The sequence below is a fragment of the Lissotriton helveticus genome, chromosome 8, assembly GCF_964261635.1.
Source record: "Lissotriton helveticus chromosome 8, aLisHel1.1, whole genome shotgun sequence".
Classification (NCBI taxonomy): Eukaryota; Metazoa; Chordata; class Amphibia; order Caudata; family Salamandridae; genus Lissotriton; species Lissotriton helveticus.
In genome coordinates this window covers 237615008-237637286 of record NC_136069.1, presented here as the reverse complement: position 1 = coordinate 237637286, position 22279 = coordinate 237615008, and positions in this window count along the sequence as shown.

Here is a 22279-nt window from a genome sequence, read left to right as displayed (position 1 = left end):
AGCCACAAAGTCATGGGAGACCACAGGGGCACACCAGCAAAGTGTCCCCAGGGACGCCAGCACAAGGATTACCATAGGCAGAGTGGTAGTCCCTCCCCTAGTCCAAACAGGTAGCAGGTCAGCACTTTCTGCAGTACGGTTCCATAGCGGTTCCTTCTGTTCTCACGTGGTGTCTTCTGCTCCAAGCAAGCTCAGCTCCCATGGTGTCACAGCCCCAATACTTATAGTACAATATGTCTTTGTTCTTGGCACAGGCTCTGACCCAGTCCAAACCAGTTCTGGGGGGCACTTTGCAAGTGCACAAAAACCTCCATTGTCAGTGTAAGCGCTAGCCCCAGACACACCACAGGGGGGCGGAGTCATCATTGTGCAAGGCAGGCACAGCCATATTTACGTGCAGGTGCTACTCCTACCACCACTCCAAATGCAGACCAGATCTATTCAGCCTAGCGCTGACTTATCCAGAATCTCTGGAGCCACTGCAGCTCCCCAGCCTCTGTCACTCCAAAGCCAGACAGTCAATACACATCCTAGCAGAGGACCAAATACAAATAGCACACAGAAATGCCTACTTCTAAAAGTGGCGTTTCTAAAATAGAAATAATAAATCCGCTTTCCCCAATAAGCACGGTTTATCACTACGATTCCAAACATACCAAACTTGATTCGCTACCCTTCTCAGATCAGTAATTTCCACTGAAGCAAATATCAGGAAATCCCTAATGCATCCCTATGAGAGGGCAGCCTCACAGCAGTGAGAAACCAAATAGGCGGTTTGTCACTACCAGGACATGCCACACAGTTAAGGCACATGTCCCTCCTCTTAACTACACTGCACCCTGCCCATAGAAATAGGTAGGGCCTGCCTTAGGGGCGACTGATATGTAGTAAAAGGTGAGTCACAGACATGGCACCCACTTTATGTGCCCCTTCACAGCGGCAGTAAACTGCACGTGCAGGCCTTACAGTGACATAGGCCTGAGACAGGTTTGAAAGGCTATTTTGGTGGGTGGCGCAAGCCGCGCTGCAAGCTCACGAGTGGCATTCAATTTATTACCCATGGGTATATGAGATACCACTGTACATGGGACTGACAGGTAAATTAAATATGCAAAACAGGTGTAGATCAATCTTACCAAGTTTACCATGGAGGGAATATGCATTTTAGCACTGATCAGCAGTGATAAGGTGCCCATTGTCATAAACCCACCAACAACAGGTCTGAAAAATACAGGAGGAAGGCAAAAAGTTCTGGGATGACCCTGCATAAAGGGCCAAGTCCAACAGGCAGTGGCGTAGCAAGGTCAGGTGTGGTACCGAAAACTTATTGTCACCCCCAGCTTGACAAAATGGCAAAAATATGTGTTTAAAACACATATTTTTGAATTGTAGTCACCCCCCTCAGTGATGACACCCGGGGCGGCCTGTACCCACCACACCCCCCTTCCAATGCCACTGCCAACAGGAACCCTTCCCTTTTGCAAATGGATTAAAGCCCAACTTGGATTGGTATTGCTAACTCTTTTGCAGAGTGGCAGTTGTCTACTCCAGAGTATGATGAGGATCTGTGTCTTGGTTTTCAGAATATTTCTATAGGCAGGGCCACTGTAATTTTGTGGTAGGGGTGGACCAAAGTATGTGGCTACATAATGCTGCACATTTTGCAATTGTATTGCTTTAACATTTTAGTATTTTTACCCATACTAACACTATATGGGCAAATATTTCGCCTCATCACTATCAATTTAATTCCTAAATATAGCAATAAGCAACACTATGGCGACCATTCAACCTTTGAGACACGCCTTCCACTTCTTGGCAAAACGTGATACACGTTTTGGTAACATTTGAGCTGTTTGAGCTAGAAACAAGTATGTGGTTACAATCTGCAGATTATTAAGGTCCTTAAAGTTTGCTCTGTTTTTTGTCTTACATAAAGGTGAACGTTTTCTTTGACTTCTTAGGATCTTGATATGTCTGAATCGGTCTGTATCCTCATTTGCAGCCTGCATGTATAATGCATTTTTAACATACAGCTTAACTCGCCCTTGCAGCTTCTGCTACCCTAAATGCCACTTTAATAAATGATTCCTTCTATATTCAATTTATTTTGCCATTTTTATTTTCAGTGAAAAAAGGTTAATATCCCGTTAAGTTAAAAAGCTGTGCAAATAGTTCACAGTGCTTGGGGTATTGTGCACGAGTATTGCCCTTTATTTTGCTTGTTATTGTATGAAGTGGTGTGGACAGGGGTGGGGGATTGGCATACCTTATACCTAAGCAAGGCACTCCTCTGACCAGTATCTGTATTAAGAATGGCTGCCCTAGGAATCATTTCAGTCTCCCTCATAAAAATATTCTGAAACAGTTGTTAATCTCTTTTCAGCGATGAACCATCAGCACTTGGGCCAGAAGTTTTTGGGGCTATATTGGTTTTTATTGCTTTATCGTTTCATTCTTTGAGCGGTTTATTTCTGGATTTGAGAGCATTTTCATCTGTTTTTACAATACCAATTGAACTCACATTGTTAGGTGTGCTGACTGTTAATGTAATTCTGCTACATAGGAATGCCAGAGGGAGGCATCATAAACCATATTCTTCAATGGAAGGACACAGGCAGTAGAAGTACATTTCAATTTACACCTCTCCTCTTTGAACACAGTCAGATGGTGGGATTAAGGAAGAAATGAGCTGAGGCAAAGGGGAGAGATTATGGATAATAACCATAGTGGGGGTGTTTTTAGCCTGCTCTTCTCTCCCTGCTGGAAAATCAGCCTTTATGAATTTTGGAGAAATGGTGCTCTCTGAGAGAAAACAGCGTCACACTTTAGAGGACGTGGTCATACCCTGTGGTGTTGCCTGGAACCTCCATGGATAGGAGTGCCCTCCTATTTGACTTAGGGAACTTGTAATAAGTATATAAGAGGGGAGACCCTCTAAGATGTGCTGCTTGAAACAAGAGCAAAGAAGGGTCCATGCTGAGGAGTTTGATTTGCACCAACCAGGCCCTGCACTCTGAAGATTATGACTGCTGCACAATCTGAACTACAGCCTAGTGGACCTAACTTTCTTCAAAAAGACTAAAGAGTGGGCTCACTGCAAGCTGCAGGTCAACAGAGCTCATATGGAACATCCCCACCAAGAATCCTCAGCCTGGACTACTAGCAGTAGATTTGTAAGGTTTTTTGCCCAAGTGGATTGTGAGAACTGAAGTCCCAAATGTTCAAGGACCACCTTGAAGCTTCCAGGCCATTGAGGTAAATTTTGGACACTTTGGGACCCATTGGGGAACTTCAGGAAGACGTTTGAGAAGTTTGGAGCAACTTTGGAAAAAAGCTTCATAAGTGGACTGACTCGACCTTGCCAGCCAAGCTGGCGACCCTCAACCGTGAGTCCCACTGAAATGCTTTGGAGATCTGACTCCCAGAGTTTAACCCGGAGAAGGCGGAAACCCAGGCATGGTGATGAACATCGAGGGACCCTGCCCAAATAAGCTCCATAAAAGTTTCTTAGTCCAAACATAAAAGAAGGTGACTGGGACCAACCGCGAGAGCCAAGCCGCCCACCTTCAGCTGTGAGACGGCCTAGGTCCCAGCTTCGTCCCTCTGGAAATCTCCAGAGATCAAACTTTCATAAGTTTGACAGGGAACTCATCACAAGGTAAGCCAGTGAATCCTCACTGAATCTGGCCTGGCTGGGAGCTTAGAGGGACTCCAGGAAGAAAAGCTCCACAAAACCCAGGAGGTAAAAACTTTGACCAAGACCTACCCTGAGGTCAGTCGGCGCCATGGAAATTACGATCTGACCACAATGGAGGTGGTCAGAAACATGCCTCATAGCATTGAGGCTTGCGGTGCCTGCCACAGGGTGCAGGGATGTTTAGGGGGAAATGAAATGAAATGAAATTAAATGAAATGAAAAACAACTTATATTGCGCAACTAAAACCTGGAGGCATCAAGGCGCCTAACAGACAAAAGTCTTCAAAAAAGGCAAAGACAAAACTACTAGTAGGCTTTGGCAAAAAGATGAGTCTTCAAGGCCTTTTTGAAGGCTTGCATAGTGGGCAGAGACTTAATTTCTTCCGGTAGAGTGTTCCACCATTTTGGCGCAAGACTCGAGAAAGCTCTGCCCCCCCACTTAGCTCTACGAATGCGAGGTACTCGTAGCAGGCACTTCTTCGCCGAACGTAAATTTCTGGAAGGGCTATAAGGGACCAACAGGTCTCCTATTCCTCCCGGCCTATTTCTCGCCAGGGCTCCGTATGTCAGGCAGAGAGTTTTGAAACGGATCCTATCCTCCATTGGAAGCCAATGAAGGAGTTTCCTAGCGGCGGAGGCTGAAGAACGTCTGGGCAGGTCTAAAACAAATCTCGCTGCGGCGTTCTGGACCATTTGTAAACGCTGCAGCAGGCCTTTATTGATCCCTGCATACAACGCATTGCAATAGTCCAATCTCGACCCTATAAGGGCTACAACGACTTGCTTTCTTGCTTGCAAAGACAGGTAGTGTTTGATCTTCCTAAGAATGTGAATAACACGGGGGGCGGAGCTAGCCGGCGTTCATGGTGGACGCTTAAGTGCGGAGCTCTGCGCTAGCGCTACCTAATATCCGTCCAATATCCTTCCACAGCGGCGAAACCTGTGAATTTCCGGCCGGGGCTGCCTCCCCTACCCCCTGCGGACCTCTGGCGTGACTTTTGAGGGGCTGCGTGCACCGGTTCCCCCGGCGCCGTCGCCGACCGAAGAGCCGCGGACCAGGCCGGGATCCCCGCTCTGCCCTGGACGCCGAGGCCGCGCTGCGTCACCCGACGTGCGGCCCCGGCTAGAGGAAGCCCTGCTGTGGTGCGGGCGGCGTGGCCGGCGGGAGCTGAAGCCCATCCTGCGCTCCGCGATTTGCACTGCGGACCATTGCTGTGACCCCTGAACCCCTGGAGAGGAGCGGAGGCGCCGAGTGAGAGCCGGCGGCGAAACGGCCCGGCTGGGAACACACACGTGGCGCTCCCACGGGCGCCATTGCATGCTGCGGAGGGGCCCCGCCTGACGGCCTGAACACCTGGAAGGAGCCTCGCGGAGCAGCGGGTGGCTTTGGGACGGAGACCACTCAACGCGAGCCTAGCTCTCTCGAGCACTGCACCCCCGAGCTGACTGGGGGTGTCCTGACATTGAGGCACCCGGAGGGGGACAGCAAGAGGCGAGTGCCTACCCTGACCTGAGGCATTACTGGGCACGCAGGACTACACGCGACAGTGGACTGACCGCGTGGCCTCCGGTGCCGGTCTGTGCACGTGGTCAGCTCCCGCATTGTCCCATTGGGACACAATTGCAACTGTAAGGTCTGTGAACACTGGCCTCCCTATCAGCAGCAACGATGGGCAAGGGCGATAGGACGCAAACGAAACTTACGTTTGACCAGAGGAGACAGAAGGCGCTGGAGCCACCGGCGGCCCAGTCCCCGGGTGCAACTGCGGACACGAACACCGCGCTGTGCACAGAAATAAGAGGCATGCTCAACACGATGGAGAAAGGCCTACAGGATGGCATGACGGCCATCGGCACCAAGATTGACGCCCTGGCGTATCGAATGGATCGCATGACGGAGAGGGTGGATAAGCATGCGGAGAGGCTGGACATGGCGGAGCGCAGGCTGACGGAGGCGGAGGAGGCGCAGACAACGTGGGACGCTGACCGCAAGCAGTTTGGGAGGCTACTACAGGTGATACAAGAAAAGTCGGAGGACTTAGAGGCTCGCTCCAGGCGATCCAACATACGCGTCACGGGCGTGGCGGAGTCGACCCAGACAGGGAAAATGGAGCTATTTGTCGAGAAACTACTTAAAACTCTATTGGGGGACGACACCTTCTCTCCCATGTTCATAGTGGAGAGAGCCCACCGTACCCTGGGCCCGAGGCCCGCTCCAGGGGCGAACCCTCGGCCGATAATAGCGAAACTCCTCAACTACAGGGACAGGGATGCTGCCCTCCGCGCTGCTCGAGAGAAGGGGGAGTTGCAGTACGAGGGAATGAACATTTCGCTATACCCTGACTTCACCGCCAAGGTACAGGAGGAGAGACGGAGATTCGTCCCCTATAAGCAGCAGCTCAGAGACCTGGGCCTGGACTATGCCATGTTGTATCCGGCACGGCTGCGCATCAACAGGCAGGGCCACTCACATTTCTTCACCGACCCGAAGGAGCTGCAAAAATCCCTGAAGCAGTGGATTAAGGAGCATAAGGAGAGCCGGACGGCGCCTCCGGAGGAGGGCGCTGACAACGAGGATATGGATGAGCAGGACTAGTGTGATGGAGGGGCGCAGTGGTCTCTCCTGAGGACCTGGCCACTTGAGGACTTGCCATGGCCACAGACTCTTGGCCCGGGGGTTGCCCAATCTGGGCTCTCCACTGCAGTGAGCGGACATCTGGACATGGTACCACGGGTGAGATCTGTACGGGCCACACGGGTTTAGGTAATGGGCGGCACTCTCTATGACTCAACTAGCCTGCCCGGGGGTGGTGTTGATAACGGCCCACGACAGGGAGGGTTCGATGGGGTCTGGGGGGGGGGGGGCGGTAAGGCGGGTACGATATTGCTCTTGTTACTTAAAAGCCGCACTGGCAAAAGGGGGCGCTGGCGTAGGGGCGGCCAAAAGACATTGCGCAGAAGCGACGACCGGACGTTGGTCGATTGAGACATTGAGCGTGCTACCTCTGCCCTGGCGCTCATAGTGCTTGCGGCTCTACTTGAGTCTGCTTGGGGAAGTTTGAAGATGGGTGGGGGGGGTGAATGTAGGGATTTCGGTCATACCAGGTTGGGGTTGGTTGACTGTGGGCGGTGGGGGGCGATGGGGGTTCTGAGTTCGGGGAAGTTTGGGATGTTTGGGGAAAGGTCCGACATGTGCTCTACGATGTTTTGTGCTATAGGATGGGTGGGCGGCTGCTGTCACTGGTGCGGGGGGGTCCTTGTCACGGCACTACAGTTGTTGTACTCCTCCATTGTTAATGGCTGACACACCACTAGCAGACACACTGAGCGATACCGAGTCCCTCAGGGCTCTTACCTGGAATGTGAGGGGTTTGAATGATTATCGGAAACTCCGTAAGGTGCTACACTATCTACAGAGACACCACATAGACCTAGCGCTGCTGCAGGAAACGCATCTGCCCAACACCAGTAAGATGCTAATGCACAGGGGGATCCAGGGACACTCCACTTACGCAGGCTTCACCACCCATGCCAGAGGGGTCCTCACCTGGGTCAATCCGAAGTCCAAGCTATCCCTCGCCCTGGTAAAGGCGGACCCGGAGGGGAGGTTTGTGTTAAGCAAGTGCACGGGCAAGGGACTTAACCTGCTGGTCATGAATGTCTATGGCCCGAACTATGACTCCCCTGAATTTTATACAACGGTTGCGGACCATTGTACTGAATGGGCCGCTGGTACTATGATCTGGGGTGGGGACTTCAATTTCACCTTTAGCCCTGAGCTGGATAGGTCTGCGGGCCCTGCCAGGCGCCCGGCGGCGGCTGCGCAGTGCATGCAGGCAGAAATGCTGAGACTGGGTCTGGTAGATGTGTGGAGGGATAGGAATAGCGCTAAGGGGGGGTACACGCATTACTCAGCTTACCACAATATCCATACCAGGATTGACTACTGGCTGGCTTCACACTACCTGCTCACTATGGTCAGGGGCTGCAGTGTGCTTCCCCGCACTCTGTCGGACCACTCACCGGTGCTGTTGGCGTTGCGTACTCCCCAGCAGAGAATCCCGCCATTTACGTGGCGATTTCCACCCTACTCGCTGCTGGATGAGGCTTTCAGGGCTGACCTGGGGGAGGACATAGACACCTTCTTCGACACCAATCTGGGATCAGTGGACAGCTTTGGGACGGTTTGGGAGTCATTTAAGGTGTACGTGCGGGGGGTGGTCATGGCGAAACACTCAGGGGTGCTAAAGGCAATTAGAAACAGGCTGAAATATCTGGAGGGGCAGATAGCGGACTACGAACGCCGCCAGCTGATTGACCCGACCCTGCCTGGTGATGGGACCCTGCAAGACCTTTTGAGTGAGTTCCACGAGGAAGCTGACAGAGAAGTGCGACATTTAGGGAAATACGCGACTGCGCGCGCGTATGGCGAAGGGGACCGCCCGGGGGCACTGCTTGCCAGGATTATGAAAGGCACTAGGCGCAAACAGGTCATCGCGGAAATGCGTACCTCAGGGGGGGAGACGCTCACGGAGGAGACACACATTCTGGCGGAATTCAGGAGATTCTATGAGGAGCTCTACACCACTAAAATCTCCGGGGTCGAGGACCAAATTGACAACTACCTCGACTATATCAGGATGCCATTCCTTGAGAATTGGCAGAGGGAATTTCTGATGTCCCCCGTACAACGTGAGGAGATATCTGATGCACTGGCTACCATGAGAGCGGATAGCGCCCCCGGGATAGATGGTCTGACGGTGGCCTTTTACAAGGCGTATAAGGATAAGTTGCTGCCCCACCTCTCCACCCTTTTTGCCGAAATCTGCGAGAACGGCGCTATGCCGCACTCCATGCGCGAGGCACTGATTGTCACCATACTCAAACCTGGTAAGCCCAGCGACCAGCCAGGCTCGTACCGCCCACTGTCCCTTCTTAATGTTGACGCTAAGCTCTATGCAAAGGTGCTGGCTACCAGGCTGGCACTAGTGGCGCCGGGGTTGGTAGCCCCGGAGCAGGCTGGGTTTATCCCGGCCAGGAATCTCACTTACAATATCCGTACGGTCATGGGAGCCATGCAGCATACTAGGCGAGACACTAAGGCCATTGCAGTCTTTCTTGACATGGAGAAGGCCTTTGACTCTGTGGAGTGGCCCTTCATGCGCAAGGTGCTGCAAAAGTTGGGGCTAGGAGGACTTTTCCTCCAACTGCTGGGCGCCCTCTATCACGAGCCCACGGCCAGAGTTAGATTGGGGGATGCTGTCTCGGAGCCGATCTCCATCACCAGGGGCACAAGACAGGGATGCCCCCTTTCCCCGCTACTCTACGCCCTTGTGGCAGAGCCACTGGCGTGTGCGATTCGGGAATACCACTCGTATGAAGCCATCAACTACCCCACCTACAAAATGGGCATTTCCACATATGCGGATGACACCCTGCTTTATGTCAGGGACCCGGCCAATAACCTCGCGTCGGTGCTGAGGGAAGTGGTGAGGTTCGGCGCGCTCTCCGGACTGAAGGTTAACTGGGCGAAATCAGTTGCCTTCCCACTAACCCCAGTCACGGTCCCCTTCGAGATGGACTACCCGCTCCAATGGTCCACTGAACCGATAAGGTATCTAGGCATCATGCTCCACACGGACCCTGAAGTTATGCTGAGGGAAAACTACGGGGTTGCTTACAGCAAACTAGCGGATGACGTGGAGCTCTGGATTAAACTCCCGTTATCCCTGATGGGGAGGATCGCCTTAATGAAAATGGTCATTCTCCCAAGGTTTCTGTTCCTGTTCAATAATCTCCCGATTGTGCTCTCGAAAGCCTTCTTTGCAACCCTGAACAAACTCTTGGTGCGACTAGCGTGGGCCGGGAAACAACCTAGGGTGCAGTGGAAGGTACTGCAATTGCCGTATGAGCAGGGGGGCTTAGCTGCCCCGGACCTGGAACGCTACTACAGGATAGCGCAGGCCTCCCACCTCCACACCTGGATACATGGCAGCCGTGATGTTCCGCACGTGATACTGGAGCGGCTGTTTGCGGACCCTACTCCGCTTCCTGCTACCATTTGTGGCCCGCAAGACCGCAGAGTTGGCGTACTAGACTCCCTCCTGTCTACCAACCATGCATGGCACTCTATTCTGCAGAGGCAAAATAAAGTACTAATGTACGCTCCCAACATGCCTCTACAATGGGCGCTCTGGCTACCAACCTTGGCGGAACCGGGAGTCCATAGGGCCCTTCACGCATTGGGTGCTCTTACTTTGGGGGACCTATTCGAGCATGGACAGGTGAAGACGTGGGCACAGATCTCACATCGGAGGGAGAGCCCCACACTGCTCCAACGCTTTCAGTACCATCGGGTCCGTAGCGCCCTGCTGGAGCTGCTGGGCCCCGATATGGAGGAACCCCCTGCGGTCCCGGAACTGGTGTATATCATTGACGCCGTCTCACCAAAGAAGCTCATTACTAGATTATACAGGATAGGGCACGAGCACACGGCCCTGCTCTACACGAGGGCGAGACTGGCCTGGCAGACGGACTTGGATACACACGTCGATGACAGCATGTGGGCCTACTGCTGTGCGGCCACCAGGCGCCTTTCCCTGAACGGGAGGCACCGGTTGATCCACTTTAAGTTCTTACAAAGGGTATACCACACGCCGGAGAGGCTCCATAGGTTCGGTCTCCGTGACACCCCACACTGCGAGAGGTGCCGGGCTCGGGTTGCGGACTTCCTGCACATGGCCTGGGGCTGCCCGGGAGTCCAGAGGTATTGGGCCAGCGTGTTCGCTGAATTGAGCGCCATAGTGGAATTGGACCTAGCTATGGACCCAGCCCTTGCTCTACTGGGGTACACAAAATCGATCCCAGTCGCGGTTCGGAAACTGGTGAGCGTGGGACTGCTCCTAGCGAAGAGGGTGGTCGCATTATGCTGGATGAGGGGGCCATTACCTACGCTCAAGCGATGGGTTAGCGACATGAAATACTGCAATACGCAGTCGGACACATACAGTGAGCTCCTACCGCCCGGGGGTCGCCCCAAGAACTACTGGGGGCTGTACCAGACCTACTTGTCCTCCAGGCTGGACGGGGAAGTCTCGGGGGAGGGGGAGGGGGGAGACAGAGGGAGTGACGTGCCGGAGCCATCGGATACACATGACTAGGGTGCTCCTCCGCATGACTAATGTACTGTAATGGGGGGGATTCTCCATCCTACTAGCAGTGGGAACAGGGGGGCGGCATTCCGGGCAGGGGGAGGGCGGCAGGCCGCACTAGCTACCACAGGTGATAGAGACGGCCACAGGCGACTCGGGGAGCACGAATGAGGGACCAGTTGAGGGGAGGGGGGCGTTCAGAGGGTTGGGGTTGGTTGGGGGGGGGGGGGGGAAATATAAAACTGTTTGCTTTGCCAATTTATTTGAATTGCACACTACTTTGCAGATGGTCCGAGCCCACGGAGGAGGCCCGTCCCCGGCAGACCTCCAACGAACTTTCACACTGGACTCTATGGTGTTAATGTGTCATGGTATTTGTACTTGTTGTCGCATGGAGACCTGTTGCCGGCCCGGGATGGGTTGTAGGCAAGTGACTGCGTATACATTGTGCTGTGCTTTTTCATAATAAATATAATAAAAAAAAAAAAAAAAAGAATGTGAATAACACCCCAGCAGGTAGCAATTGTTCTGTTCACCTGCTGCTGCATGCTAAGCGAAGGGTCGATCAGGACTTCCAAGTTCTTGGCCAGGTCCGTGGGTACTGGGCAGACTCCCAACGAGGTGGGCCACCATTCCGCCGACCATATCTCCTTCTTTCCGCCGAACACCAGAATCTCTGTCTTCTCCCCGTTAAGCCTCAATGAATTGCTAATCATCCATTGGGCGACTGCCTCCATGCATAGTCTAAAATTGGAGGCAGTCAGAGTGACAGAATGGGCGAGAGACACCAGGATCTGGGTGTCGTCGGCATAGGAGACTACCTCCATCCCAAAAGATCTAATAAGCCTGGCCAGTGGGGTACATAGATGTTGAAGAGGGTCGTACTTAATGCCGACCCCTGAGGAACCCCACAGTGCACAGGAAGGGATGGAGATAGAAACTCACCCAGCTTGACTTTCTGTTCTCTCCGATCAAGGAAGGAGGTAAGTAGGCTGAGTGCAGACCCCTCCACCCCTATCTCCCTCAGTCGAGATGTTAATACTGAGGGAGAGAGGGTGTCAAACGCAGCAGTGAGATCCAGGAGGATGAGCAGGGTAGTCTGGCCCTTATCCACTCTAGTGCGGATGTTATCAAGCACAATGGTTAGGGCAGACTCCGTACTATGCCCCCTCCTGAAACCATGCTGTGAATGATCAAAAAGATTGGAGTTTTCCAGGAAGGCTGAGAGATGCTGGTTCAGATGTATTTCCAGCATCTTCGCTGGGGCTGGGAGCAGGGAAATGGGGCGAATTTTTTTTAACACACTCGGATCCAGCGTGGGTTTTTTCAGCAGTGGTTTTGATAGAGCGCGCGAGGCCACCGACCAACAGTTTTCGCCGTTTCCGGCTTCAGGGCCCATATACTTTTCAAATCACCATATACATCGATCAGGTGACTTCACGAGCTCTATCAGGTTGGTGTGTGTGTGTTCCCTGCTACCAATTTTCGGTGCACCCGACTTACCATCCACCGATGCGGGTACCTAATGACCACAATGAATCAGGGAGCTAGCTGTAAAAGAAAGGCAGCAAAATACAAACCAAACCAATAACATTCAAATACTGTTTAAATGACCACGGACAACTGGAAGTTTTAAAATGTTTATCTAAAGTTCAATATTTTCTTGCATGAGGTACAATAAAACAAGGCAATCAATAACCAAGATAACGTAAATCACATAGGCAGAAAGAAATAATGACAGAGTAATCATCAAGGTACTAATAAAATGTAGCGAGAAAATACTATGTAAGTCAGTATTATCTAAACAGGGATAGACTAAGTGTGTGTTACTATAGAAGAGCTTATAATGAATAACACGCTTCACTTAAGGTGAAGGGGCCTTTGAACAATCTAGGCAACGAAGTTCTAGACCATATCAGAAAATGACACACTGCTATGCAAAATATAATTTCTAACAATTGAGAAGGCATAGGAATAACTTTGCAAAATTATAAATGACTTTCAATAATTGCGGAAAGGCATGGAAAATATAACATATGCAATGTTGAACTTTATTATAGCAAAAGTTAGAAATTCAGAAGGTGCAAGAATTTCAAGAGGTTCAGAGTAATATTTACCTAGAAAAGGTGTGGAAACCAAACCCTGGCCACGGGTCAGTTAAGGACAGGAAACCCTCAAGGAAGGATACCCCTCAAAGGACAGCAGGTGCAGAATGGACACCCAGGACAGGACAGGATACCCTCGGAAAGGAATCAGGACAGGACCCTCAGGACAGGACAGCAAACCCTCAGGACAGGACCCTCTTCAGGACAGGACCGGAACCCACAGTTCGGAAGCAACGCCTGCGCTCCACCCGCTCTGTAGCTATCGATCAAGACCCCGATTGGGTCAGCGAACTCCCAGCTAAGTGCCTTGCCAGCACTTTAAGGTCCAGTAGAACCTTAGTCTATGGTCAAATTCGGACAGAGTGCTCCGCAGCGCTCTGTATCTTCAGTCACCTATTGAGTGCGTTGGGTCAGTGACAGGTCAGCTAAACCAGACAAGTCGGACGGTTCACTAGGTGAACCCAGGGTAGATATACAGTTTGGGGACAGTGTACCACCCCCCAATGTTGCAAAGTGTCAGAATCCCTCAATTTCGATTGGTCCTAAGGTAGGGTTTGGGTAACACACCAATCACAATACGCGAATTGAAGCCTTCATTAACATATTTGGGTACCGCCTAGCAGGTTTGGGGTTCCCATGAGCTAACAGTAGCGCAATATTACAATGTATCACATAAGGAGCCACATTCGCTGTTCTCGCAGGGCAGAGGTGACTTTCTCAGGAGCATCTCGCCCATCACTGCCAGCTGGCTATGTTCCATCAGCCAAGGTCCCTCGTGCTGCCGAATGTCGCACAGGCGCAGAAGGGACCTCCAATATGGCTCTCCTCTCACTCAGACCCCCATTTACCGCGGTACATGAAAAGTAAGCGAAAACAAATTAATACATAATAATGTCATTAGGAAAACACATCACAGGGTTTATACTTTTTAACTCATCATCAAGGAATAAACTTATGCATTTAAATGTTAGCTACATTGAGACGGACACAAGAGCAGTGGCACGAGCAGTACCACATGATAAGCACAGCTATGAATTACGCATGCGCATAACTTTCCCTCCACTTCTGCAGACGCGTCAGGACACGTGAGTGTGGCTGACGCATGCGCAGTAACTAAAATACAAGCGACGGCCATTTTAAAAGGACACGGATTAATTTCATTAGCAATACACATAGGCAAGCTTCAAGAACCTTGTTTTAAACAAAATAATTGTTAGTAAAACATACTTTGTTACCTTATTACACATAAATGAGGTTCTTGATTTCGGCAAGCCGCAAATATGCGAAGCTTTGCTTCATCAATCCCCTCTTTGATGATATCTACTATCATCACAAATTATAATGGAACCAGATGCCAACTTTCTTTCACACTTTATAAAGTTCTATTTCTTCCAGCAACCGCTCTAACTTTTCTCTTTCAGTTTTAGCAGGGTGAGAAGTTTTCACCTTTTTGTATATCTGATCATTCACTTCTTCTAATTCAATCTCATCCACACTTCGTTTCACTCCTCTTGCATTTACCTCGTGCTTTTTGGTGCGCTTGCGGTATTTACAGCATAAGAAAATGGAAAGTATAATAAGACCTATAATACCAATTGGCATCAGAATTTTGAATAATAAGCCTTTACCTATGCTAGCAAGCCAATGACCTACATTTGAGAGACCATCTACCAGTCTCTTCCAGGCACTATCAACCTCGAGTGGTTTGAGTTCCTTTGCCAAATTAGTAATGTTTTTCACATATCTTTTGATCTGTACACTTTTGTCCGGAATATAAGTGCAACAATGTTGCGCCTTCAACATCCGGCAGACTCCGCCCTCTTTCGCTAATAAGGTGTGAAGAGCAAGTCGATTTTGTAAAACCATTGATCTGATCGCAACCATTTCGGTATTGACCAGCAGAAATCCATGAGCTGTTTCAGTAGACAGCACATCTACTATAGTAGACAATTTGCAAATTCTGTGAGTGTTCAGAACCACTCCCACTCCAGGTATCAGTGCACTGAAAATACTACCCATAATTTCACCTATACTCTCTCTTTTACTACGCACTAAGCCGTTAGTATCTTCATTGCTTCCAGCTTTTCCATTCACATGGTATATTTTCGGGAAAACAATGCCAAAGTAGCAGCTCCCATACCAGTGATCCGGCAATTTGAAATAAGCCTTGTCCCCACAAATATAATAAATTCCAGGAAACACAGGCTCTGACCCATTTTTGAAACCCCAACCTCCAATTACCTTGTAATTATGTTCGCATTCACTGGAACCAATGAAAACATTATTATAATAGCTAGTCTTCTCGCGGTGAAGACATAGCTTGCCTTTCTTTTCAAAATCCAGCAACAGAGCAGGACCCGCTCCACCAGATGAGGTGCCTTCCATGTTTTCTGCCCACTTTGGCTTTTTCTGACTTTCGTCATTAGCCTTCTTCTGAATTTTAATTCTCCTTTTCTCTGCCATGTTCAGGAACATCTTTTCCTGCTCACGCAAAGAACAAGTCAAGTTATCTCTGTGTGCGTCTGCTATGTCAATGTTCCCTATAGTCAGGAAGTAGTCTCCCATATATCTTATGGTGTCAGTTTTGGTATGTACAGGATTCAAGTTCCCACGTATAGGAAGTTCAGAAAAGATCACGTCATTGTTAGAGTAATAATACTGTAACGGTCCCCTTTTGTAAAATAAACTAGCTAAAATGCTACAGGAAATTCCATATGTCAATGGCAGATGATGGTATGTCACGCCTTCAGCCACCGAAGTAGGTAGCTTCATGCAGACATAGCAATCTTCAATTTCCATAGTCTCTACATAGTGTATTAACAAGTTTGCGAAAACATTCAAATGTGTCCTGTTCTTCATTCCATGATAATGTAGTCCTCCCTCATCTGATGCTTCTAAGTCTCGTTTAGTTTGTCTCAATGCTCTCTCATGTCTTTCTACACTCTGTGTTGTTAGCTCCTCATTGTCAGTATCTACAACTTCAGTAGGGACAATGTTAGTATCTTTACTTACAGCAAAGGGAATGAAAATTGTTAATCCTATCCAGATAACTATCAGTACTACTACACTACATATACACACCTTGCAACACGTCTTAAAACGGCTGCAACTAGGTCTACCATTCACTGTTGAATCAGACATTTTGGCTCAGAAGGAGTCTCTTGAACCCCTCTTTTTGGCTTTACACAATTAGCTTACTTTGTGCAAATTCACGGTGGCTCGTCTTCCTCTTCAGCTGAGTACTCTGGGACAGGTTCTCCGTCGCTCACGTCAGTTATATCAAGATCTTCAAGTTCTTCCAAAACCAGTGTCCATTCAGGAGACTTGTACTTTTTGTTTTGTCTTTTTATTCGCTCACTCCTTCTTTTGGAAGAGTCTTCTTCTTGCTCTGCTATTCGAGCACTTCTTCTTGCTTCTGCACGTTTTTCTTCCACTGTCTTTATCCTTAGTCTCAGTCTTTTTACAAACCTAGGCTCAAGGTTGTTTCTTTTCTTTAGTCTCTTAGTCGGTACTTGGACTTCACTTTCTTTTCTTCTTCTCTTGTTCTCTTTATCTTGTGGTAATTCTTCTCCACTTTCTTCTCCTACTTCCCTTATCTGACTAGTTCCAGGGCTAGTATCAAATTCTTCTGCCTGGTTGCTAATCTGGCCTTGTTCAGGAATATTTTGTTTTTGGCTTTCGATTGTCTCTGTTTCTGTTTCTGTTTCCTGAACCCGTTCTTTTAACCCTATCTGATCCTGTTCAAGCACTTCGATCTCTTGATTTTCTTCTGCTCGAACTATTACTCTATGTCTAGTCTGTCCCTTATCCACATCAGGAGTTAGTGGAGGAGTATCAAACACTTGCTCTGTATCCTGCACTTGTTCAGTATCGGGTACTTGTTCAGTCTTATTCACTTGATCTGTATTAATCACGTGCTCTGTCCCTGTCTGACCTTCTCCTTCCTCAGTTTTGATTTGAATCTCAAGTGGCTGAGGTTCTTCGCCTGTGCCTTGCTTTTCCTGACTAGTCCACTCTCTACCTTCACTAAGTCGTTCTCTTGTTCTGATAGGATCTTCGGTCAGATCAATCATCGGTATCCATTCTTCTGGCCATATGCTTGGCAGCTCGTCTTCAGCTACTCCTGGCTCAGTTTCCTGGACCTCTTCAGCAGGCTGGTTTCTTGGCAGTTCGTAGTCAACTACTCCTGGGCCAACGTCTGCTGTTCCTGCAACCTGACTGGTGCTGGGCTGCTCGTTGTCAGTTGCTACTGGTCTGGCTTCTTCAGGGTCCTCTGCTGGTTGCCCTGGTTCTTCAAATCCTTTGTCGGGCAATACCTTCTGGGTGTGTCCGGCGTGGATCCACTGGGGAACACCTGCGACTTTCACTGCAGTGGTTGTCACCAGGATTACTTGGCGTTTCTTTCCCCACCTTGGTGCCAGACAGCTTGATCGAGTGTGCTTCTTTATTTTGACCCAGTCTCCTGGAACCAAGTTGTGGAGAGGAGTCGTTGGATTGAGGATGCCGTCGTCTCCAATCTGGCGAGAGATAGAACGCACTTGGTCACCCAATCTTCTGCAGTATTCAAGCACCAAATCATCAGTAATACTCAACAGTTTGCTTCCTGGCACCCATGCTTGTCTCATCACTCTTCCCATAATGATTTCATGGGGACTTAGGCCTGTCTTGCGGTCTGGAACACTTCTCAGTCCCATCAGGACCAGGGGCAGGGCCTTCACCCAGGTCATGCCAGTAGCATCTGTCAGCTTTGCTAGTCTGTTTTTGATAGTTCCATTTACTTGTTCCACTATTCCAGAAGCCTCTGGGTGGTATGCACAATGGAGTTTCTGCCTTATTCCAAAGGCCTTACAAAGTTCAGCCAGTATGTCATTCTGGAAATGTCCACCCTTATCTGATTCAATAATGCATGGTATTCCGAACCTAGGTATCAGTTCTTTTAGTAAACACTTTGCTACTGTCAGTGCGTCACTTTGAGGAGTAGGGTAAGCTTCTACCCATTTTGAAAATACGCAAACAATGACAAGGACATATCGTTTCCCTTCACAACGGGGCATGGTGATGAAATCAACCTGTATCTTTATAAAGGGACCCCCTGATTTCCCAATCTTGCTCAGTTCAACCATTGTCCTCTTGCCTGGGTTCATCTGTTGACATGACAGGCACCTCTGGCAGAGGGACTCTGCTACCTTCCTGAACTTTTTATTGTACCAAGTCTGTTGAAATACCAGAATCATGGCATCCCTACCAATGTGTGATCCTTCATGTATTAATCTTGCCATTGTGCCAAGCAAGTGTCGGGGTAACACAGGCATACCAGTTGGACCTATGATGACACCATCCACACGTCTCGGTCTACATCCATCCTCCTTCCATTTCTCTCTTTCTTGCCAAGGAGCCGACTCCTGCCACTCTCTCACTTCATCCCATGTAGGCACTTCCTCAAACACCTGAAGCTGGCAGCTGGTTCCTGGCCCCCCTCGTTTTGGATTTACAATATACCGATCTTTGGCACACCATTGAGCCACTCGATCAGCATAATCGTTTCCCATTGATATCCTGTCCATGCTCCTTTGATGAGCAGTACATTTTACCACTGCCAGTTCTTTGGGCAACTGAATGGCCTCTAAAAGGTCATGAACAACTTTTGCATTCCGAATGGGAGTACCTGAGGAAGTCATGAATTCCCTCTGCAGCCATAATTGGCCAAAGTCATGCACAACGCCATAACAGTACTGACTGTCAGTATACACTGTTATGCGTAAGTCCTTCCCAATTTTGCAAGCCATTATCATGGCTATCAATTCGGCTACTTGTGCAGACTTGATGTTATATAGGTAACCTGCTTGTTCAATTTTTGTGAAAGACACTACTGCATAAGCAGCACTCAAGCCTCCTAATTCATGTCTTAGACAGGAACCATCCACAAATAGTTCTTTATCATGCTCAGGCAATGGCACTTCTTTTATGTCTGGGCGTGGCTTGGTACTGAACTCTGTCAGATCAATACAATCATGTTCATCATCATCCCCACCTTCCATTTCCAAGGGGTCGGGGAGTAAGGTGGCAGGGTTCAGAATACCGCACCTAACAATGCTCACATTTGCTGCACCCACAAGAATCCTCTCGTATTTAGTCAGCCGACTAGGGGTGAGATACTGTGTTTTAGTTCTGGTCAATAGAATTACCACTCCATGTGAAACATACACGGTCACAGGATGTCCCATGATAATGGACTCACTCTGTTCCAAACTTGCACAGGTAGCAGCTACTGCTTTCAGACAGCCTGGTAACCCAGCAGCTACTGGGTCCAGTGTGGCAGAGAAATAGGCCACAGGCCTTCTGGTCGTGCCATGTTCTTGAGTCAGGACAGACAATGCGCAATTATCGCGAGTGTCACAGAAAAGGGCAAACTCTTTGGAATAATCTGGCATTCCCAACGCAGGGGCTGTACACAGACAGTTTTTCAATCTTGTGAAAGCCATTAGACTTTCATCGTCCCACTGTACAACATCTGGCATTCCTCTCGTGGTCATTTTTATCAAGGGCCTGGCTAAGGCTGCAAATCCCAGAATCCACTGCCTGCAGTACCCTAATACCCCCAGGAACATTCTGACATCTTTTTGAGTACGGGGCAACTGCATCTTTTGAATTATTCTCACTCTTTCTGAAGTGACTTTTCTGACACCCTTTTCTATCTGGTGTCCTAGATATTTCACTGATTTTGCACAGAACTGTAGTTTGTCAGGGGCCACTTTATGCCCTTTCTCACACAGATGATTTAGGAGGGCAATGGTGTCAACTACACAGTCCCTGTGACTTTTAGACGCCAGTAGAAGGTCGTCTATGTACTGCACTAACACAGAGTTCCCAGGTAAGATCAAAGTCTCTAGACATTTCTTCAAGATCTGATTAAAGATAGAGGGGCTCTCTGTATACCCCTGAGGGACCCTGTTCCAACAATACACGTGACCCTCGAAAGCAAATGAGAAAAGAAATTTGCTGTCGGGGTGCAGGGGTATCGAAAAGAATGCATGACACAAATCAATCACAGTGAACCATTCAGCATCCCAAGGAATCTGGTACAATATCACTGCAGGGTTTGGGACAATAGGGCAGCAAGGAACTACAATTTTGTTAACCTTTCTCAGGTCCTGCACTACCCTATACTTGCCACTAGGCTTTTTGATGCCCATAATCGGTGAGTTGCATGGGCTGCTCATCACTTCCTGTATGATGTTTCCTTCCAATAATTTTTGTATTTCCAGAGTGACACCTGCTTTCACCTCAGCATTCATTCGGTAGGGCCTAGTGTTAGGATATACTGCATTGTCCTTGATGGCTATTTGTATGGGGTCCACATCTTTCATCAACCCCACATCCTTTCCAGTGAAATCCCACACCTCTGGCTTTACGGCTTCCTGTAGTTCTTGGGGCAAGTCCTGCAGGGTCAATCTTTTAATTTCTGAGTCAGGTCTAAGCAACAATAATTTATAAATGCCGTCTTCATCTGGGGTCTGTATTTCAACACCTTTTGGTGTGCAAAAGATGGTACAGTTCATTTTGCACAGCAAATCACGTCCCAGTAAATTTACTGGACTGGTGTCACAGACGACAAATCTATGCATCTGTTTAAAATTTCCAATTGAAATCTCCATTGGTTCGGTAACAGGAGTACTAATCAATTGATTAGATACACCTACTACTTGGATATTTTCTCCCGAGAGGGGTAGGTTTGGAACGTCCACTGTTCTTACAGTAGAACGGGTAGCGCCAGTGTCCAACAGAAAGGTGACATCATTTCCGTCAACCTTTCCTTCAATATATGGTCCAGACTGGTCTACCGGCAAGGAAGCGCCAAGTACGCACTCCTCGTCCTCCCCTCTCAGGCCCCGTCAGTCCTGATCATTACAAAGGAAGGTATCATTCAGCAGATACTGCGAAGTTGCTGTATTTCTGTTCTCCCCGCTTTCCCAAACCTCTATCTCTTCGTTTTCTGCCTGTCTTCCCCTGTATACCTGCTTGGGTGCTCGAGGCACCTGAACTGTTTTTACCTGGGGTTGAGTCTTTCTTGGTCTTTCTTTCTGCGTCTGTGGAATTAAATCAGGAGTTTTCTCATTAACATCGACTAATTGGGGACACTCGTTTCGCCAGTGTCCAATTTCGCCGCACTGATGGCAGGGAAATTTTTTCATAGCCTCTTCCCTGCTAAATTTGGGCCGGGGCTTTCCTCCACCCCCTCCCCCAGGACCTTTGTTCTCAGCATTTTTAACCATGTTACTCAATTGTTTTTCCTGTTGTTCTGCGAGCTTCACCTGAGCCCACATAACCTTCTCTTTAAGGGCTTTTTTCTTTTCTGCCATCTCGTCCTCGCAGTACTTAGCGTACCGCAGGACCTCATCCATTTTCTTAGTATGCCAACAGATTTTATTGTCTTTTATCCACTGACAAATTTCAGGTCTTAAACCATTTACAAACCTGTAAATAAAGTGCGTCATATCCTTCAGGTCGATGTTGTCAATACCACTGTATGTTTTAAATACCTGCAATAACCTCTCATAGAAGGAGTGCACTGTCTCGTCCCTTTCCTGTGTTGTTCTATCTATTTTTGTCCAATCAGTTTCCTTAGCGGGCACCTTTTCTTTCAAGTGCTGAATTACCTGCTCATATTTTCGCATGACTTCCTTTGATGGCTCCCCTGTTTCCTTGTTTCTGGGATACTCTTCACTGGGCCAGTCTATGTTTATTTTACACTGGGTCCATAAATCTACTGGAACCACAATGTCGAAAAACCCATCCAGGTCTTTCCACAGACATTTCTGTACCTTCACGAACCTCTCCACTTGCCGGTACCAGTCAACTGGTTTCTCTCGTAATTTTGGAAAATCGTTCGTGAAGGACACAATATCCTGCCTAGACCAGGGGACATGCACATATTTACCTCCTGGAACTTCGCGCATGGGGCATAACTGCTCAGGTTTTTCTACCTCTCTTAGAGCAAATTCGGGAGTCACTTGTCGGGAGCGAACCTCTTCCCTCTTTTTCTCCCACCTGCTTCTCCATCTTTCCACATCTCCCCATTTCTGCAGTACCCCCATTAATTCTTTAATCTGCAACTTCTTCCCTGCCACATTCAGGTGTTCTATATCTTTGTCTGAGAAGTCTGCTCTGTACGGTTTCTGTAAGGGCTTGGATTTTGAGATATCTACCCCCATACTAACTGCTGTTTCGGTCAGTTTTTCATGGAGCACTCTGGTGTTCCTTGTAAAGCTTTTACATATGAACGACAATTCTTCCTCAGAGTAGGTATTCAATCGATCCAACCC